This window comes from Lagenorhynchus albirostris, chromosome 3 (assembly GCF_949774975.1).
Source record: "Lagenorhynchus albirostris chromosome 3, mLagAlb1.1, whole genome shotgun sequence".
NCBI classification, from domain to species: domain Eukaryota; kingdom Metazoa; phylum Chordata; class Mammalia; order Artiodactyla; family Delphinidae; genus Lagenorhynchus; species Lagenorhynchus albirostris.
In genome coordinates, this window is record NC_083097.1 from 128,354,924 (window position 1) to 128,375,323 (window position 20,400).

General features: G+C 41.5%; 1 long non-coding RNA gene across 1 annotated transcript in view; it reads left to right on the forward strand.

Annotated features, from left to right (window-relative positions):
- The window catches only part of LOC132517241 (uncharacterized), a 431,094-nt gene that overhangs the window by 396,751 nt on the left and 13,943 nt on the right, over positions 1–20,400 (forward strand). The gene's annotated exons all lie outside the window — the stretch shown is intronic.

Genomic DNA, 20,400 nt, shown 5'->3' on the forward strand with positions numbered 1-20,400 from the left:
ACTCTCCCAAGACTGAACCGGGAAATAAAAGAAAATATGAAGAGACCAATCACAAGTACTAATTGCAATTAAAAACTCCCAGCCAGATGGCTTCACAGGTGAATTCTATCAGACATTTAGAGAAGCGTTAACACCTATCCTTCTGAAACTATTCCCAAAAATTGCAGAGGAAAGAACTCTCCCAAACTCATTCTATGAGGCCACCATCACCCTGATACCAAAACCAAAGATACCACAAAAAAAGAAAATTACAGGCCAATAGCACTGATGAACATAGATGCAGAAATCCTCAGCAAAATACTAGCAGACTGAATCCAACAATACATTAAAGGGATCATACACCATGATCAAGTGGGCTTTATCCCGGGGATGCCAGGATTTTTCAGTGTCTGCAAATCCATCAGTGCGATACACCACATCAACAAATTGAAGAATAAAAATCATGTGATCACCTCAATGGATGCAGGAAAAGCTTTTGACAAAATTCAAGACCCATATATGCTAAAAACCCTCCAGAAAGTAGGCACAGAGGGAACACACCTCAACATAATAAAGACCATATACGACAAACGAACAGCTAACATCATACTCAGTGATGAAAAGCTAAAAGCATTTCCTCTAAGATCAGGAACAAGACAAGGATGTCCACTCTCACCCCTGTTATTCAATGTAGCTTTGGGAGCCCTAGCCACAGAAATCAGAAAAGAAAAAGAAATAAAAGGAATCCACATTGGAAAAGAAGAAGTAAAACTGTCACTGTTTGCAGATGACATGATACTATGCATAGAAAATTCTAAAAATGCTACCAGAAAACTACTAGAGCTCATCAATGAATTCGGTAAAGTTACAGGATACAAAATTAATGCACAGAAATCTCTTGCATTCCTATACACTAACAATGAAAGATCGGAAAGAGAAATTAAGAATCCCAATTACCATCACATCAAAAAGAAAAAAATACCTAGGAATAAACCTACCTAAGGAGGCAAAAGACCTGTACTCTGAAAGCTATAAGATGCTGATGAAAGAAATTGAAGATGACACAAACAGATGGAAAGATATACTGCGTTCTTGGATTAGAAGAATCAATACTGTCAAAATGACTATACTACCCAAGGCAATCTACAGATTCAAAGCCATCCCTATCAAACTACCAATGGCATTTTTCATAGATCTCAAACAAAAAATTTTACGATTTGTATGGAGACACAAAAGACCCTGAATAAGTAAAGCAATCTTTTATTGGAGTATAATTGCTTTACTATGTTGTGTTAGTTTCTGCTGTACAATGAAGTGAATCAGCTATAAGTATGCATATATCCCCTCCCTCTCGGACCTCCCTCCCACCCACCCCCATTCCCCCCATCTAGGTTGTCACAGAGAACCGAGCTGAGGAAAATGTAGCTGGAGGAATCAGACTCCCTGACCTCAGGCTATACTACAAAGCTATAGTCATCAATACAATATGGTACTGGCACAAAAACAGAAATGTAGGTCAATGGAACAGGAGAGAAGGCCCAGAAATAAACCCACGCACCTATGGTCAATCTACAATAAAGGAGGCAAGAATATACAATGGAGAAAAGACAGCCTCTTCAATAAATGGTGCTGGGAAAACTGGACAGCAACATGTAGAAGAATGAAACTAGAACATTCTCTAGGACCATACACAAAAATAAACTGAAAATGGATTAGAGACCTAAATGTAAGGCCAGGCACTATAAACCTCTTAGAGGAAAACATAGGCAGAACACTCTTTGACATAAATCACAGCAATCTCTTTTTGGATCCACCTCCTAGAGTAATGGAGATGAAAACAAAAATAAACAAATGGGACCTAATTAAAAGCTCTTGTACAGCAAAGGAAACCATAAACAAAATGAAAAGGCAACCCACAAAATGGGAGAAAACATTTGCAAACGAAGTGACTGACAAGGGATAAATCTCCAAAACACAGAAACAGCTCATGAAATTCAGTATCAAAAAAATCAAAAAAAAAAAAGGGCAGAAGGTCTAAATAGATATGTCTCCAAAGAAGACATACAGATGGCCAGAAAGCTCAACACAAAAAGATGCTCAGCATCGCTAACTATTAGAGAAATGCAAATCAAAACTACAATGAGATGTCACCTCACACTGATCAGAATGGCCATTATCAAAAACTCTACATTTGCTGGAGAGGGTGTGGAGAAAAGGGAACCCTCCTATACTGTTGGCTGGAATGTAAATTGGTATAGCCACTTTGGAGAACAGTATGGAGGTTCCTTTAAAAACTAAAAATAGAGCTACCATATGATCCAGCAATCCCAGTCCTGGGCATATATCCAGAGAAAACCATAATTCAAAAAGATACACACACCCGAATGTTCACTGCAGCACTATTTACCATAGCCAGGACATGGAAGCAGCCTACATGTCCATTGATGGAGGAATGGATAAAGAAGATGTGGTACGTATATACGGCGGAATATTACTCAGCCATAAAAAAGAATGAAATCATGCCATCTGCAGTGACATGGATGGACCTAGAGATTGTCACACTGAGTGAAGTAAGTCAGACACAGAAAGACAAATATCATATGATATCGCTTATATGTGAAATCTAAAATAATGGTACAAATGAACCTATTTACAAAACTGAAATAGAGTCACAGATGTAGAAAACAACTATGGTTTACCAAAGGGGAAAGTGGGGAGTAAACTGAGAGATTGGGATTGACGTATACACACTACTATACATAAAATAGATAACTAATAAGAACCTACTGTATAGCCCAGGGAACTCTACTTGGCACTCTGTAATGACCTATATTGGAATAGAATCTAAAAACGAGTGGATATATGTACATGTTTAACTGCTTCTCTTTGCTGTACAGCAGAACCTAATGCAACATTTTAAATCAACTATGCTCCAATAAAAATTAATTTAAAAAATGGCATAGACCTATATAGACATTTCTCCAAAGAAGACATACAGATAGCCAAGAGACACATGAAAAGATGCTCAACATCGCTAATTATTAGAGACATGGAAATCAATACTATAATGAGATATCACCTCACACCAGTCAGAATGGCCATCATCAAAAAGTCTACAAACAATAAATGACGGACAGGGTGTGGGGAAAAGGGAACCCTCCTATTCTGTTGCTGGGAATGTAAATTGGTCCAGCCACTATGGAGAACAGCATGGAAAAAAACATGGTTCGAAAGGATGCAAGCGCCCCAGTGTTCATTGCAGCACTGTTTACAGTAGCCAAGTCATCGAAGCAACCTAAATGTCCGTGGACAGAGGAATGGATAGAGAAGATGTGGTAATATATACAATGGAATGCTACTCAGCCATTAAAAAGAATGAAATAATGCCATTTGCAGCAACATGGATGGACCTAGAGATTATCATACTGAGTGAAGTCAGTCAGATAGAGAAAGACAAATATCATATGGTATCTCTTATATGCAGAATCTAAAAAAATGATACAACTGAACTTTTTAACAAAACAGAAACAGACTCACAGACTTAGAGAACAAACTTATGGTTACTGGGGGTGGAGAGTGGGGGGAGGGGTAGATTGGGAGTTTGGGATTGACATGTAGACACTGCTATATTCAAAATAGTTGACTAACAAGGACCCAGTGTATAGCACAGGGAACTCTGCTCTATACTCCGTAATAACCTAAATGGGAAAATAATTTGAAAATGAATAGATACATGTCTATGTATAACTGAATCACTTCGTTATACTTTGTTAATCAACTGTATTCCAATATAAAATAAATTTTTTTTTTAACAAAGAAAACAACTACAAAAATTTGCCAACCATAGTTACAGAAGATCTCAGTAAACGGAGAAACATATAAAATTCATGTGTTGGAAAACTAAATATTGCCAAGATGGCTATTCTACCCAAATTGATTTAAAGGCTCACAGCAATTTCTATTAAAATCCCAAGAGGCTTTTTTTTCCTTTTGTATAGATTGACAAGTTGACCCTAATAGGTATACAGAAAGGTAGAGGACCTAGAATAGCCAAAAAAATTGTGAAAAAGGAGAACCAATTGAAGGGCTAACACTACCTGATTTCATAACTTCCTGCAATGGACCCTTGAACAGTTCAGAAGTTAATCTAAGTATAATTTATAGACAGCCCTCCATATCCACGGTTCCTCATCCACAGATTCAACCAACCCCTGACCAGGGAGTACTGTGGTATTCACTATAGGAAACTAGCCACTTCTAAGTTGATTGACACAGTTTGAATCCATGTTGTTCAAGGGTCAACTGTATTTGTTTTTCTGTCTGCAAATGATTATCTCCATTGTGATATACCTTTATGTTCAACTCTCAAGCGAGCAACTATATCTTTAAAATAGCTACTACCCTGAAAGAAAAAAACTGATGTCAACTAGTCCATTCTTCTACTTTAGGCAAATGATACTTGTGTATACTTTTCTGTCTGAATTGAGCTACCTATTCTGACCTACTCTGCATATCTCTCCCTACCACCCCACCTTTAGGAAGTATAATAGTTCCACACCCTTTCACCAACTCATTCTGTCTCTTAAGCGGCCTTTGGAAGATCATTTGGATTCATGGTGCTCATCTCTAGAGGAAGTAATGTGGGCGCCATTTCAGTCTCCTTCCTCTCTTACTCCTTTATGGAGAATGAGAAAAGGAGCTAGGAGTCACTCCTTCCTCCATTCCATCCCAACTCCGACTACTTGGGGCTTTCAGAACGGACAATAGAGACAGCATCTTCTTTTATATATGCTTGGGTTATATGCGAAAACCATATAACCACGTGCCATGTGCCTTGCAACTCACCCACTAAGCTTTTACCCTTATAGTAAGGGTACAACTTTGAAAATTCTAATTTTTTACTTTTGAAATTTCATGTTCATCTCTCTTCTAGGATGTCTCACTGTCCAGATTTACTCATTCAACTTTTCCAGCTCCTACCCTCATTCTGTCCCTCTTAAAGTACCATATGGGAAAAAAATAACATATGTCCAATTTACAGAAATAACTCAATAGTCTAAAGGCTGTGCCGATGGTCTGTGACAATAACCCTGTACAACTAAAAAGGATGAAACTGTGAGAATAAAACTGTGTGTGGTGGTGACACTTTCCCAGCTTCTGCATCTGCTTTGGCTTCATCGATAAAGGTTCTAATGAGCCTTTTCTCATAGCTATCATCTGTGCTTCTCTCCTCAGCTGCCATCCTGGGAGAGGGAGTAAGAAAACATGATTGACTCGTATAGCAATTCATATTATATTGGCTCATTTATAAATTTTCCAATAATAATTGTGAATACCTTAGCCTTATGACAAATGCAACTTTCTCCCGGAAGTCATCCCTGATACCGCCACTTGGAATTATGTCTTTTATTTTCTCCTCTGAGTGCTAATGGCACATCATCTGAACTTCTCTTTACAAGTATTTATAACTACAATAGAGAGCAGAATGTAATTTGTGGGTATCTATTGTGTCTGTAAGTTCCTTGAGGACACGGTTCATGTCTAAATGAGAGCTCTATCCACATGTTGGTTAGTATGGCATTTGGTACATTATAGTTAATAAGGAAATTTGTTGATGGATGCAGGTACAAGTGAAAGGAGAGGAAGAAAGAGCACAAATCGGTTCACAACAAAAGATTCTACAGCAAAGGAATAAGGGATGCAGGTACTGAGGATAGAGAGTCTGGGAAAAGAAAGCTTTTTAGTACTAAAGCCAAATGGTAGGGCCAGATCTTGGGTGGAGGCTGTGATGCTGATGAATTTACTGAAAACAGGATGAAGATAATAACTTGAACCAGAGAAGCCAGGCACTTGGCCGGCCAGCCTTAGTTCTGACTCTGCATGTTACAGCTAATAAGGCACAGACAAAAAGAGAAATACTTACCAACTATTTGCCAGATACTGTGATTAATGCTTGACCTTTCTCTCCCTCTCCCCCCGATCCCATTTTCTCACTCTCACCCTCATTCTCTCATTTGCTTCTGATAGAGAGGGAGTCTTGTTTCTATCCTAATAAATCAATATAGGCTGTTCTTTCAGAATAGTTTTGCTCGTCACCTGAACGCTTTGTACATATGATGTAACGAGTTAGTAGTGCAAGAGGTTTACTGAGGTAGTGGGATTACTACCTGTAAAGATAAAAGGAGGAAGACATAGGATTAGGCAGATCTGGCAAATCTTGACCAGCCCAATGGGGAAATGTAGAACAAAGGGGTGACCCACATTGAGCAGACATAGACAGACCCTAGTAGCCTCATCATACTCAGCCATTGGCTGGGGTTGCCGGTGAGGCATGTGGCCTCAGCTGGAAAAATGAGGCAGGTCCTGAAGGAACTGATGACTGGAGGTCATCAGCTACCTGCATTTTTTGTAGCCGAACGTCAAGTTCTTTGTTTTAGACTGATCCGAGTGACCTACCTCCATGGTGTCATATCCTCCACGAGATCCTAATTAGTCTAGATAGGCTTATGGCATTGTGCTTAGCTGATCCTAGTGTACTGCCTCATAGATTCATAACTAGAAGTGACTCTGGAAACCACCCATGAGTCATTGCTAAAACATCTTTCTGGTTGCCCTGGGTTCTTCTTAAGGGTGCCTTGTACATCTGTGGAAATCAGAAGGGAAGGAGGAGCAGCTTTGGATCTTCTCGACCTCCTTCTAAACACAGTAGCTTCACGTTCTTGTGCAAGAGATAAAGGCTTTCATGTGATATTCCATTAAAAATAGCCTCTGCTATTAGGAAATTTTAAAAATTTAAAGTCCATTGATATTTTCCAACAGCTCATATCTTGAGTGGTGAGGGAATATCAGGGACTTATAACTTTTCAGATATGAATAGTTTTACAGAACACACTAGGAATTACACATCAACTAAAGGCATTGTTATCAATGCCATAGCCCTACACCTGAGAATAGCCCCAGAAGAGTGACACCTAGAGACCACTGGGTTAGAGGCAGATGCAGACAGGGGAAGGGATTTCTTCAAGGTCACATGATAACCGCGGGCAGGAAGACGATCAGTGCTTGGTCTTCTGACTCCTTAGGCTGTGTTCTTTTCACTCTGCCATGATGCTGCTATGATTGAGCTAGACCAGACAAAACACAGAAAGCACTAGCAGATGCTACTGAGAAAGAAGAACTATCAAAGATCATTGTTAGCATCAATATCAAACGATTTTCCTTTCTTTTACAGAAAACCTTGTTCAGAGCCCCAATACAGTGAATATGAGCTACGGTGACTACCACAGGGGCTGGGGGCTAGCTGGAGTCAGAGGCTTCCCACACTATTTGACCTTTCTCTTCCTCCTCTGACCAGTGTACAGTGGTTCCTGACTACCTCAGTAGAACTCTTGACCTCTAAGTGACATGATTTAAATAGAGGGAGGGACACATATACACTATTGATACTATGTATAAAATAGATAACTAATGACAACCTACTGTATAGCACAGGGAACTCTACTCAATGCACTGTGGTAACCTAAATGAGAAGGAAATCCAAAAGAGAGGGGATATATGTATACCTATGGCTGAATCATTTCGCCATACAGTAGAAACTAACACAACAGTGTAAAGCAACTATGCTCCAATGAAACTTAATTAAAAACAATAAAAAGAGGGATGCGCCAAAACTCAGAATGGCACAGCCACTTTCAGTGTTATAAGTGGGTTCACTGTAAAATGAGTGGTCTCATCATTCCAGCCCAGGATACAACACTGCCTCCGAAGGAAACTTTTATTCTTAAAGACCACAAAGTGTAGAAACAGAAAACTTTAGTCTTAGACGCTAGTCTCTCTTGTGCTATAAATCTGAGTCTGACAGCAGCTACTGGCTTGAAAATATCCAGGGAGTTCAGGCCAAGCTTAGGAAATTTACTGCGACACATAAACTAATATGGAGGGAAACCTGCTATCCCTCTGGAGCAGTTGGTCCTGCAAATCGGTCAGCTGACAAAGCAATTTACATGTGTCGACCCCCTTCCTTCTTCTCGGAGAAAATAATGGGCTCTCTTCACTCACTCACTAAGGCGAGAAGCGGCAGGGTTTGGAGTGAATTAGATTATCTGCTGAAATATATATTACATTTTGAATACCCTTACTGTGTAGAGAGGATTTAAATTCCACTCTCTCTCTCTCTTACTAATTGGGTAGGTGGCTGACCGTTCTCCCAAAATGAGTCCCTCTTCAGAGGTTAGTGAAACTGTAAAAGCAGTCAGCGGGCCGCCAGGAGGCCTTCGCTCCCTGAGTTTTTTCATGGACTGCTCTCTCCTCTGCCCCACCTGACCACCCCCACCTGCTCTTGACACCAGGCTGACACCATCTCACCACTGGCCCATCAACTGCTCCAGAGAGATGCTCAGTCTCACGAGTCAGAAAAGCTGATTCGATTTCCATGCCTTCCAAATACCATCCTGCATGCAGTCGGCCAAGCAAATCACTGGGCGCCTTTAATCAGCCATTTCACGGAGAAGTTCCTGGGGCCCTGGGGAGTGGCAACCTTCCAGAAAGGAGCCATAGGAAATGCTCACAAGAAGCAGCCCAGGCTGCGTGGGCCCAGGCTTCAATGTGTGGCTAAGAGCAAAGCAAGCACAATTTTAGAGTACGTCACAGTTTACAAGGCACACTCACGTGCATGATTTCATCGGAGGTTCTAAACAAATCCATGAGGTAAGACTAAAAGGAAATATGCTTCTAATACCCATTTTTTAGTTTTTCAAAATTGTGTTCACGTAGATAGTCACTCGCCTGACTCCATGCAGTAATGGACAAGGCTGAGACTCGAAGCAGGGATTTTGTGACTCCAAACCCTGTGCTGTTTGCATCTCTCTGCATGATGCTAACACCCACCACCGTCACTGAAGGCAGCAGCTAACACTTAGTAAAGTATCTGCCAGGTGGTCTGCACAGTGCCATTCCTGCATTATCATTACAGACACCCTGTGAGATGGGTACCGACTTGTCCCTGTTTAGCACAGTGCAGCTCAGAGAGACTGTAACCTATTCCCTGTCTTCAGGTTACTGCAATTTTAAAACATGACGCTAACCTGTCCCTACCTATTCGGCTAAAACTGCCCCACCCTCAGGAAAATTAGCTTGATTCACACATGTGGTTTTTCGTTTCTATCCCTAAATGTTCCGTAACTGTGGGAGGCTCTCACATACCACAGTCTCAGCAGCCCCTAAAGGGATAGCTCTTTAAGAGCCTGGAGAGATGGTAAGGGGTAACCATGGAAATATGGTTATAATTCCACTTCAGTTAACCATAAATAAATGTCAGTAAGAATACAGGATTCTTTGTACATTAAAGAAGAATGCTATTCTTATTATCTTATCCCTTCCTCCACACCGCCCCCCGCCCCAGTCCCCACCTAAGTGACAATGCCACCAACTTTGAAAGGCAGTTATAATCTCAGGAGGAAAGAGCACAAGGATTATTGTGTTCGAGCGTCCCTTTGATCTGGGTGATGCACAGTGGAATCCTATTGTGTCTACTGCTTGAGAAGTCCTTTTGTTCTAACATGCTGGAGTGTACAGTGGGAGAAGCCAAAGTAGGAAGAGAAAGACAAGCAATTTGGGAAGATAAAGGGAAAAGTCAATGTTCAGGGCTCCTGGAGCTGTCTCGGTTGGTATTCTGTGGGGGAACGGAGTGGGAGGAAGGAACATCTTACAATTGTGCTAGCGAACTGAGTAGGCCATGCAAACTGGGACCATCGGTCCAATTATGTTTCTTTTCATTCTGGAAAGTAAAGCAAGAAGGCAATTGAGGAAATGACTGTCATTATTTATAACTTTTTTGGTAATGAGGCATTTCTTTAAAGGACACATGTGAGGATGAGGCTTCCCGGCCTTTGGATGCCCTTCCTTTCCCTTCCTCATCACCATTCCAAGTGTCCTGCCTCCTTCAAGGTCCCCTAATGTCAAGGAAGCCTTCCCTAATTCTTCTCTCTGTTCAGAAAACATCAACAGCATTTAGCGTCAGAACTCAACAAACAAATATTGGTTACACACGCTTCCATTATTCTCTATTTATTTAGTCTTAGAATCTTACATAAACCTTAGAATCCTTGAAGGCAGTGATCACATTGTCATTCTCTTCCTGTTGTATCTTATGCCATCTGTAGCTTAATGGGGCCTGGACACATAGTAAGTGATAAATGAACCTTAATAAATGCCTGTTAGCTGTAATGTACATGTGAAACTTCATCCCATAATGACACATCTCTCATTTACCCAAGCACTCCGCCTCTGCACATAAGTTCAAATTTGGACTAATAACAACTGTTGATGAGGGAAGAGAATTTGCAAATTGACTGTTAATATAATGTTTAAACTTCAATTCCTAAAGCTGATGTTTTCAGAAATAATTTCTTTCTAAACTGAAGACTTCTGAATTCATATAACTTTCAGTAATATTGGTGGATCACATTTTGTTTTCTATGCTTATCAGGGAGCCTGCCAGAGCAAATACTCTATCCTAGTCCAAATAGCTCCAATTAAAGCAGAAACCCTTAGTTAAACAAAGTGGAAAACAAGCTCAAAGTACGTATCCTTGGGTGTCAAATCAACCAAATATGATATATTGTGGGTTAATTTGCATCTGCTGCTGGAGAAGGGTTTTTGCTAGTTTTAACCAATATTCAGGGACCATTCAGGGAAATAGGATAAGACATAAAATATTGTGGTTTTTTGTTTTTATATATATATAGCACAAGAGAGAACATACCAAAACTAAATCTTAATGTGTTACTGTTACTCTGGAACAAAGTCTTGGTGCCATAGGCATGGATTTTCTGTAAGAAAGAGCTTGGAGGTAAGCTAGTCCAATCTCCCTGTGTCACAGGTGAGAAGACTGAAGCTTGCAAGTGTTAAACGACCCAAGCAGAGTCACAAAATGGCATGGGCAGGAGGCTTGGTTCCAGCCTCAATTTAACCTCCAATGAGATAGAAGCACTTTAGGAACATGAAGATGGTAGAAATTAATATAAGGTGGAATAGTCTAGGAACATTTACATAATTCTTTACTTGTATTCATTTACTGTGTTTCTTCAAGATAGGTGGAAGGACTGTTTTTTTTAATTTTAGAAATTCTACTGCCTAGAATATTAAAACCCTATAGTAAATGGCCTGAGTGCTGAAAAGCCCAAAAAGGTCTCATCCCTATTCATCAGATGTAAATGTAATGATTTGACTATAGTCATCATTAACTGGCTAATAACTATTTATGACCTCAGAATGCAGCTTCTACCCAGTTAATGGGCTACGTAGTAAAGCTCTGATTTTATCTCCATTGTTCTGGCTCTTGGTCTCACTTGCTTGCGTTAAGGGATGAGCAGGTTCTGCTGATTACCTGCATAATAAGAGTTTATATTCTAAGGGCCTTCAGAAAAACTCTCATCAAACAACATTGGAGTTCTCCCGGAGAAGGAAGTCTTACAGAATAATATGTTGATTGCCCCAAATAACCCTCACGAATCCTACTTACAGGAAATTGACCATAGGTTTTCTCGGCTGCATTTTCAAGCAATTGTGAATCCCTAAGTGCTGGGATATTGTGTCTGCTGACACTTGTCAAACAACATTTGCCCGAGCTGCTTCCACTTCGCCTTAGAGATGGCGCCCATCTCTTGTAGGGACAGGTTTATGGAACATGCATCTGAGCTGGGCTCAGAGTGCAGGGGCTGCTGGCTAGAAGGGCTCAAAGGAAGAAAAGGCTTGGCAGTGCCTACATCTGGTATCCTGACCATCCTTCAAGCTGACCTTCTCTTCCTCCTCCTTCCCTGTTTTTACCCTTCAAGAAACTGTGCTCTTTTGAAATGTATTTCTTTATTCAGCCTCTACTGAATGACCATACACAATGTGTCAGGACTAGAGAAGATGAGAAAGAAGTTTAAAATACGTTCCCTGTTCACTCTGACCTTGCAATTTATTTTACAAGAGGAAATACACACAGAAGCGATTCTTCGAGACTCTGACTCCTCGTTACCGCTACCTTATCACTCCTGCTAAAATGACCATTACCTTTGGCCTGGATTATTGCAGTAGCAGTAGCCCTAACCAATGTCCCTTTGTCTCTCTTTGTTATAAAACCTCATTTATATCCCATCAATTCTTTCCTAAAAATTCCCCAGTGGCTTCGTCCTCACCTCATGAAAAGCCGAAGTCCACCGTGGCCGGTAAGGCCATCTATGACCTGGCCCCATTCTTTGTCTGCCATTATATCCTGCCTCCTGTCCTCTCCCTTCATTCTGACCTGACTCCACTATCCCTTTGCTGCTCTTCAAGCACTTGAAGGCTTTTGCCCTTGCCGTTTCCTGTGTCTAAACTGTTTTTTCCCTAGGCACGCACATGGTGTTCTCCTTCATTTCATTTAGGTTTCTTGTTAAATGTGAACTGATCAGTGAGGACATCCCTGACCGACCTACACACCCATCCCTGTCTTCCTGCCCTGCTTTATTTCTCTTCTTAGCATTTAAAACCACTCCAATCATTGATTTATCTGTCTCCCCAAAGTACATTAGCTTGATGAGAGTAGGAAATTTGCTTAGTTCCCTAATATGTCCATAAAACCTAGAACTGTGCCTGACACACAATAGATGTTAATACATTGGCTGAAGTGGAAAACCTAAATGCCTTAATGATTACAGAAGACAAATGCATGAATGCATGCACGCATGCACGAATGAATGAATAGAATGCGAAGATGAGTGCACCACTGTCTAGTAAATGAAGTCCTGTCTCTATTCTGGCCTCCAAAGTCATTCTATTAGGGATACTTTCAGATTCAACTAACAACATACATAATCAGCAGTCGTTTAAGTAATAAAGACACTCAATTAAGTTTACAACAAGCAGGCTGGAGGTAAGCAGTCTTGACTCAATAGGTGCTAAAAGATGTATCAAAGATATAATCTCTTTCTATCGTTATCCTCACTCTTCTTACCATGATGGTTTAGAGCTGCATGCATGTATTAATATATATTCAAGGCAGGGAAGGTGGAAGTGGTGGTAATAGTAACATCTCCCCTATTTTTCGGGAAAATAAGAGCTTTCCCAGGTATCTTTTCCTACGAGACTTTTAATTATAAATGTGCCATTTATTCATTTCTTAATGCAGGAAAGTTTTGTGTTTTTTCTTTTTTCTTCCCCAGCCTTTAAGGTGAAAGTGGGCAACGAAGAAGTGGGTTGTGAATGGGTTTTGATAAAGTCAACCTCTACTGTCTGTCACTTAATGTCTTCCATGATATGACCCCTGCCGGATTTCCCATTGCTGTACTGTACAGTCCCTGTTCCGGCCCAACTCAACTGTTTACTGGTCCCCTGACAGTTCTGCCCCCTACCTTTTAAAGAACTGTAGACTTATTTTTTAGAACAGTTTCAGATTTACAGAAAAAATGAGAAGACAGTACTGGGAGTTCTTATATACCCCACACACAATTTCCCTATTATTAACATCTTACTTTAGTTGGTACATTTGTTATAACTAATAAACCAATATTGTTTTTGTTTTTGCGGTACGCGGGCCTCTCACTGTTGTGGCCTCTCCCGTTGCGGAGCATAGGCTCCGGACGCGCAGGCTCGGCGGCCATGGCTCACGGGCCCAGCCGCTCCGCGGCATGTGGGATCTTCCCGGATCGGGGCATGAACCCGTGTCCCCTGCATCAGCAGGCGGACTCTCAAACCACTGCGCCACCAGGGAAGCGCTCTCCTTGACAGTTTTGAGGAGTATTGGTCAGGCTTTGTAGAATGTCCCTCTATTGTAATTCGACTGGTATTTTTTTCTCATAGATTGGAGTTACGAGGTTTTTATGAAGAAGATCAGGGGTCAAGTGCCACTTGCGTCAAATCATATCAAAAGTGTACTATCAACACGAGGTGTATGTCAGGTTTCTCTGTTGTAAAATTATACATTTCCACCTTTTACATACTGTGTTCTTTAGAAGGAAGTCATTATGCACAGCTGACACTTGAGTGAGGCGTTATGCTTCCCCTCCTTGAAGGTGGAGTATCTACATAAATTATTTGGAATTCTTGTGCACGGGGGATTTGTCTCTTCTCCCTGGCTTATTCATTCATTTATGTATATCAGCATAGATAACACTGATATTTACTTTACCCTGTGGGTTAAAGTCTAATACCTTATTTGTTTGGTCAAATTAATTCTGCTTTGTCCATTGGAATTTCTTTTAGTTGGCTTCTGTGTTCCTTTGACATACCCACATCAATATAGTTTTGTAGTCTTCGAGCATTTTCTTTTTGGCACTGCAAAGTGCTCCAGGCTCATCTTGCGTATTTCCTGCCCTGGTCCATCTTATTGGAGAATGGTGTTTGAAACCAAGATCTGGGTAGTAGCTGTGCTCACTGTTACTGGGGTGTCATTGCTTCTAGATCTTCTCAGGTGACAGAGCAAGGAACTACATGTTTGTTCACTAACCTGTGAATATACATAGATCTAAAACTATTTCTATATGAAACCATATGTGTCTTTATGAAGTTAATTATTAGCTCAGATTGATGTCTCCAACTCTAGTCCATCACCAGATGAATCATTCTAGCTTTCTCCCCTTGCTTATCTATAAACTCCTACTCCTGTAGTGAGAGACCTGGCTCCCACCATTTGCCATCTACTTAATCATTTGCTTCCAGTTTACATGTATAATGATATCATAATTCTTAACCTCTATCCCTATGAGATACAACTTCATCAACTAGAGTACAGTCATCGTTTGTAGTTCCTTTTGTCTTTAGACTTACAGACTCATTTCCTAGGTTACTTAGGTCAGTACCTTTTGGCACCACCCTCTTCAGTTAGGTTGTTTCATATATCCATCATACAGTCAGATTTCTTGTCAAAGTCTACAACCTTCTGGGATCACTCCACCTCCTAAATGATTTGTTTTAATTTACCTACATTACACTTCATAAACTTTTATGCTATAAAGTTTCATGGCTTTGACAAATTCATTATGTCATGCATCTACAATTATGGTATACAGAATATTTTCACTACCCTCAAAGAAAACCCTGTGTTTCATCTATTCAACTCTGTCCCATCCAGCTGACATCCTGGCAACCACTGATTTTTCATTATCTGTATAGATTTACCTCTTCCAGAATGTCATATAATTTGAATCATGTAGTATGTAGCCTTTTCGTATGGTTTCTTTACTTAGCAATATGTATTTAAGGTTCTCCCTTGTCTTTTTGCAGCTTAATAGCTCATCTCTTTTTTGTCACTAAATAACGTTCCATTTGATGAATGTATCCTGGTTTGTTCACTTTACTGCAGGACATCTTGGTTGCTTCCATTTATTGCTAATTATTAACAAAGCTGCTTTAAACATCTAAAACCTAGGACTTTGACTATATTTAGCTTTGGGAGAAACTGTCTTTCCAAGTAGCTGTACCATTTCGTATTCATGCCATCAATAAACGAGAGTTCCTATGGTTCCACATCCTTGTCAGCATTTGCTATGGCCATTTCCTAAGCCATTTTAATAGATGTGTTAGTGGTATTTCATTGTTGATGTAGTCATACCCTTCCTTATGATAGGAAAACTCTTTCCACGCAAAGCCAATTTCAGTGCCACTTCTTAAAGAACCTCTCAAAACATCCATCTTCTCTACCAAATGAACTTCTTCCTTTCTTAAATGTATAACATCCTTTCTCACTGAAATAAATCCTTAATATTTGAAAGAGACCATAATGTCTTCAAGAATACCACCCTATCACTGTCTACATAGAAGTCAGACATTTGGAACTAAGATATTTTCAACACTTTGGATGCTTAATAATAGTTGCTGTGTAGATGCCAGTGAAGAGAAAGCAACAAAGCCACATTGAGGTAGAGGTATTGGGAAAGCAGCTTAGTTCATTTACCAGTGATGTGGTTTATTTCCAAATACCAGTCTTACCCCACTAGGAAGTCAGTCATCTCAAATTCTGTCACGCCATGGGCAGCTGCAATGACTTTTAAATTGTCAAAATCATGAATATTAAATCTGTGAATGCAAAGCATCTACAGAACCTCTTCCAGGGCATATTCTTTTTCCAAATCACAGTAATTTTTGCTGTCTTATTTTCCTTCTAGACTACATGGACTTGAGGATAGAATATATCTCTAATTTTATATTCAGTAAATAGTTATCAAATAAACAAACAGTGCTGTACAGTTTAAAAGGAAAAGATTGTTCTTTCTTACAAAAGCATTATCTGCAATTTAATTGCTTCCTTGAGATTTCAAAGAAGCCTGCAAGCCTGAACAAAACTCTAAAATAGACCAGAAATGTAGGCACCTTGTAGAGAAGGCAGCCCCTGCATTGACATCAAAGCCCTCAGGAGGGACATGTGCTCCTTTTGTCCATGAAAGGCTGTGGCTATGGAGTGGGTGACAGTGCCTAAGTGATCAGCTTACTTGTTGCCATGGCGATTTAGCCACCCTTGCTGCAGTTGGCAGGTCTCCCAGGACTGCCCCTGCAGACTGGAACCGCCCACCTGTTCTTTCTCTGTGTTTTCTACCTAGCATACTGCCTTTTATTGAACACAAGGGGGACTGGGAAATACTGTCTATGCTATGGACTAATAGACATGCCAGAATACAGGTAAGTAAGCATAAAAGGATGCTGTGGGGAGAAAGGAGATTGATAATCTCAGAGGATTTGGGGAGGTTATCTCTGCCACATAGCTAGGGATCCCATCACCCCTTTCTTTGAAGGAGCAAGGCATTTGCAAGGAGGTGCTTTTCAAGAAAATTCTCCTCTGTCCCCTAAATGTGGTTCTCTCTTGTGATATCTATCCAGAAGACAAATCCAGAACACAAATGATACCACAGGCCTAGGACATGCTAAGCAGCTGCTTGGTGCTCAGAAAGGAGGGGTCTTGAGTCAATAAAGTCAGTGTTCCTGGGGGTCCCTGATGCTTTGCATATCCCGGGCTCGTCCTGGTGAAGGAAGCCAAAGTGAGCAAACCTCAGGAGGCAGTTGGGTGGTTAGTAAGTCATATACTAGCTATAAAAGAGCCAGAACTTCCTTTACTTATTTCAGCAGTTCTTTTGAGCATGTATTCCACGTCAGGCTCTGGGGACAGAACATAAATCAAGACAGATATGTCCTGTCGGTCATTAATTCAGTAAATCTTTAAATTCCAATTGCTAGGTATTCCTTTGGGTTACATAATTATACTTAGAAAGCATCTATTATAACTCACATATTTCCTAGAATTAATGAATAATGCTGTCATCAACAAATCTAGTAACAAAATGTCTATATGTTTATAGCACTTTATAGCTTACACAAAACTCACAATCCCCTAAAAGAACCCTGTGAAGTAGGTCAGGTTGGGGTTTTCAGCTCCATTTTGCAGTCGAGGAAACTGAAGCTCAGAAAGAACACCTAACTCACCTAAGTCAGAACACCGGTTTTCAAGGTGTGGTCTGACGAGCACGTGCATTAGAATTATTAGGAGAGGTGCTTTTTTTTTTTTTTTTTTTTTTTTTTGCGGTATGCGAGCCTCTCACCGCCGGGGCCCCTCCCGCCGCGGAGCACAGGCTCAGCGGCCATGGCTCACGGGCCCAGCCGCTCCGCGGCATGTGGGATCCTCCCGGACCGGGTCACGAACCCACCTCCCCCGCAACAGCAGGCGGACCCCCAACCACTGCGCCACCAGGGAAGCCCAGGAGAGGTGCTTTTGTAAATGGAATTGGGAGGGCCCACCCAGGATTTCCTGGATCACAATCTGTAGGGCTGGGTCCCAGAACTTTCATTTTTTGATAGTCCTCACTCTCCGTTAACTAACCACTGCCATATACCTTGGTTCATTCAGGATTTAAACTCAGGTATTTTGAAACTTTTACACTTTCTACCACATCATGGTGGCAGCGTGATCTGGGAACATTGGTGCCTCTTAGTAAGCTGAGGCAGGTTTGAGATTTTATGCATCGGTCAGTCATTTCCTAGCTAAATGTGTCTGCGGAAATGGAAAGGAGGCCTTGGGAATGAAGATTCAATTTCCTCATCAACTACCCTTTGCCCCCCAAAACTGACCCCTTAGAACACAGAGCTCCAGTGAAGCACTTGGATCACCAGGAGGCTTTTTGCTGGTGGCAGCATTTTGTCCCCCGTGTTTTCTATTTTGACAGCTCATCAGCAGAGTCACTGGAAGGCAGCGGGAACCTCACTATTCAATTAAGGCTTAAGTGTCACCAGAGCATGCCGAGGAAGACGGAAGAGAACTGAGTGGAGACAGCTGAAATCAGTGAGCTTTAACAAGCAGATTAGCCACCCTTCAGAAGTCAGGGCCCTCCCAAGATGTCGAGCATGGTGCCTTGTGCACTGGGATACACGGTCTAATTCTCAAAGCCTGTTTCCTGGTTTACATGTATTGTTCTTCATAAATTACTGTGTTCTACAAAAGTAAGGAATTAGCATCAATTTAACAACCATTTGTCAAGCATCCATTCTGCTCTGGATCATGGCTGAACCACCCAGATGAGGTCCCTGCCCTGGCAGTATAGCACGCACATGAGCAGGGACTACAGGCCTAAAATAAGTAACGTGGGAATTTCATGGAGAAGGCAACAAAGGTATTCTGACATCATTTAGTAAGAGAAGGTAACATCACTCAGGGTTTCTCTAAGTGTGGTCTGAGAGCCGCCAGGTCAGAAACCGCTGGGGCTGTTTGTTAGTAAAAATGCAAAATGCCTGGATCAACCCCCAGATACTCTGGACATGGGCCTAGGGAAGCTACTTTTTTTTTTTTTCTAACTTATTTATTTATTTATGGCTGCATCGGGTCTTCATTGCTGTGCACAGGATTTCTCTAGTTGTGGTGAGCAGGGGCTACTCTTTATTATGGTGCACAGGCTTCTCGTTGCAGTGGCTTCTCTTGTTGCGGAGCACGGGCTCTAGGCGCACGGGCTTCAGGAGTTGTGGCTCGCAGGCTCTCGAGCGCAAGCTCAGTAGTTGTGGCGCACGGGCTTCGTTGCTCCGCGGCATGTGAGATCTTCCCGGACCAGGGCTCGAACCCATGTCCCCTGCATTGGCAGGCGGATTCTTAACCACTGCGCCACCAGGGAAGTCCCCAAGCTACATTTTAAACAAACTCCTTAGGTCATTCTTTTGCACTCTGAAGTTGAGAATCTTTGGTGTGTGTGAGTGTGTGGTGATAGTGGGCAGAGAATTCAAAGAAGGCCTTTGTGAAAGAAATGCTGTGTGGGCAAGATGAGGCTTAAAGTAAGGGGCCTTGGGCAACACCTTCCCAGGTAGAAGTAAGGGCATACAGAGGTCCCAAGTGAGTGGAAGAAGGCAAACAATCCTCTGTGGCTGGAGAATAAGGAGAGCGATGGAGAGAGGCAGGACTCCAGAGGCAGGGGCGTGTCAGTATTGTGAAGGATTTTAGATGTGATCTTAAGTCACTGCAGAAATCTAGCCTAAGGAGGAGCATAGTTAAATATTTATTTAAAAAATTTAAAACAGAATGAAGGGATTGGGGTCTCTAGAGAGCATGTTGGGCAATGAGGAGGTGACTGGCAATAATTGGGTAAGAAGTAATGCTACCTTGGGTTCGATCAGTGGCCATGAGAATGGCGAGAAATCGATGGATTCCAGAGATACTGAGGGGGTCAAAACGACAGGACTTAGTGACCCTGTAGACACTAAATGCCACCATGACCCCGATTAACTCCTGCTCCAGTTTTGAGGATACGAACTGAGTTGAGGTGCTGCTGCCTTGTTGAGAACATGTTCTTTGAGGAGATCTCCTGCCACAGGTTCCTCTGTGGACAAGGACATGCTTTTGTTTGGACAAGACCAAGGTGACTGGCATAAAAGTCTCCAATTCAAGGGGTCAGAAGACATTCGGTCGGTTCCAGACTCTGCCAGTAAATCCCTTGGGCCCAGTCAGGGCCTCAGGTTTCCCACATTTAAGTCATGCCCTCTTGATATACTCGCATTGCATCCCGTACTTTGTCTCCATTAGCGCTTATAATGACTTAAAATTAGGTGAGAAATACCTCCAATTATTTATGAAATACCTGTCTCATCCATTAAACTGTAAGTTCTGCTGGCTGGCTCATTATTATCTCCGGCTCTAAGAGAAACCGTTGCCGAGTATACGTGAAACAACTGTAGTTCCTGTAGTCATAGGACTCACTCCTTTGAATATGGACAGATGAATGTGATACTAAAGAGGTGAAAAGTGGCAGAATCCAGTGGCTGTTCAGATGAGGAGAGTGAGGATGAGAAGGAAGGAAACGTCTAGGAGGGTGTCCATGTCTCTAGCTTGGGCACGTGGGTGGATGGAGTTACCACTGACTGAGACAGAGAAAGCTATAGGAGAAATCACAGGGCTTAAATTTAAGACGAGATCAATTTGGGGCATCGAAACTA